The sequence below is a fragment of the Echinops telfairi genome, unplaced genomic scaffold, assembly GCF_000313985.2.
Source record: "Echinops telfairi isolate 266 unplaced genomic scaffold, ASM31398v2 ScPeMD7_18;HRSCAF=68, whole genome shotgun sequence".
NCBI classification, from domain to species: domain Eukaryota; kingdom Metazoa; phylum Chordata; class Mammalia; order Afrosoricida; family Tenrecidae; genus Echinops; species Echinops telfairi.
Genome location: NW_022103915.1, coordinates 53739903 through 53742031, shown reverse-complemented (window position 1 = coordinate 53742031; position 2129 = coordinate 53739903). Strand labels below are relative to the sequence as shown.

The 2129-nt window shown below is 45.0% G+C and overlaps 1 non-coding gene across 1 annotated transcript; it reads right to left on the bottom strand.

Annotated features, from left to right (window-relative positions):
• Positions 1 to 1674: 1674 nt before the first annotated feature.
• On the bottom strand, positions 1675 to 1815 carry LOC115868798. Its single transcript, XR_004045777.1, has one exon. It is a non-coding gene; the product is annotated as a U4 spliceosomal RNA (small nuclear RNA).
• Positions 1816 to 2129: the final 314 nt, after the last annotated feature.

Here is a 2129-nt window from a genome sequence, read left to right as displayed (position 1 = left end):
TATTTCCAGTTCCTATCTGTACCAGTGTACATCCTCTGGTCTAGCCAGACTTGCAAGGTAGAATTCATATCATGATAGTGGGAGCAGGGAGGAAACATTCAGGAACTAGAGAAAAGTTGTATTTTTCATTGTTGCTACATGCCCCCCTGACTGGCTCCTCTCCTCTCCGAGACCCCTGTGCAAGGGGGTCTCCAGTTTGCTATCAATTTTAGATCTCTTGCTGTTCCCTTTCCCCTGGCTTTGTTGGCTTCCTTCTTCCCATCCCCCCACCTCTTCTTCTCCACTATCCCTCTGGAACCCATTGGTCCCGTTGTTTTCTCCTCAGGATTCTTTATCTGGCTTATCTTATACAGATAAACATTAAAAAAACAATAACCAACAATACAAAAAAATATATGAATAGTTCCAGGTCTGTCTGCTGACCCTTATGAATGTTTTCTGATTGGGTCTTATATAGTGCCAATCCTTACTTACCAAGTCTGAAGTCTAGTTTCAGAATTTCTCGGTTACTTTGCTCCCCTGTTGCTCTGTTGTGCTCCCTTCATGGTATGTCCTGGTGTGTGGAGGTCAGACCTGGCACAATTCTGGCACTCTGTCTCCTGTGCTGCCTCCCAAAGTGCTGTTGGTCAGTAAGGGGACATTGTGTCCCATGGTGAGGCCGACCTTATGGTCCCCTTTGTTCATTGGCTGCTCTGAGCGGGAATGTTGTCTTCAGAGCTTGGTGGGCCAGGATGCTGCTCACTCTTGCTCTTTCTCCCTCTTAGTTTGCTTCCTTGTGGTCTGGGCAGACCTGCCACTCTCCCCGGGCTGTATCTTCAGTGATGTCCTCTGTAGTACATTCTTCTGGGGAGTAGGGTCGACGTAGCTAGGATAGGGACCAGCCCCTCAAATCTCTGTTAGTTCACTGGTTCATGCTGGTTTGTTACCCTCAAGGCTAGGTGCACCAGGTTGAGGTCTGGTCCCTCTCTCCTTTTCCTGTGGGACTCCTGTGGGTAAACAAAACTCTTTCCTTGGTGGATCAGTGCCCTGTTCCCTCCCCCTTTTTTCTTCTCCCCCTTCCCCCTTTCCCCCCTTCTGTATGTTGTCATGCTGTAAGCATCACTAGGCTTGCTTTGTCCCCCGCCTGTGTGCCTGTCCCTCAAACCCATACATGTTATTAAATAGTTTTTCTTCTGTTTCCACTGTGTTGATTGGACCTACCTCAGTGGACTCATCTTATACTTGTCCTTTTGTGCTTGGCTAACTTTGCTTAGCATAATTCCTCCAACTCTTCCCATGAGACAATGTGCTTCATGTGTTCATCACTGTTTTTTAGGGATGTGTAGTATTCCATTGTGTGCATGTGCCAGAGTTTTCTGATCCATTCATCTATGATTGAAATTGAGGTTGTTTCCAATTCTTTGCAATTGTGAATTGTGCCGCAATAAACATTGGAGTGCAGATGACTGGTTTTGGTCTATTTCACTGAAGGGCACGCCTAGAGATCAAAAATCAGACCTTGATCTATTTACAGGTTTTCCTTTCTTTTAAAATTTTTTTTCTTTTAATTAATTTATTCTTCTATGGATAATTCGTTCCCTTTTTTGTTGTCATTGCTGTGTTCTCACTCATCGCCTATCTTGCTATGGCTTGATTTTAGGTGCATATTTTTTATCTATTTATTTATTTTTTCAGTCTCCATGGAGACCGTCAAAAATTGCCAATGCCGACTATATTTCAAGTCGTCACGGCGGGGTATTGGGAAAAGTTTTCAATTAGCAATAATCGTGCCTCGGGTACACCTCATTGGCTACAATATTGCCACTGCACAAAGCTGTTAGGTGCATATTATTATCTCTACAGATCTATCTAGATAAGATAGACTGGATGAATAGTCTGGAGGAGAAAACAACAGGACCAATGGTTCCAGGGGGAAATGGGAGACGGGGAGGCGGGGGTAAGGAGGTGGTACTGACCCAGGGACAGGGGAGCAACAAGTGATCCAAAATCAGTGGCAAGGAGGGTGTGAGAGGCCTGATACGGATTCAGCAAGGGGAATGTAACCGAGAGAAATTACTGAAACCCAAATGAAGGCTGAGAATGATAGTGGGGCAAGAGGAAAGTAAAAGGAAATAGAGGAAAGAACTAGG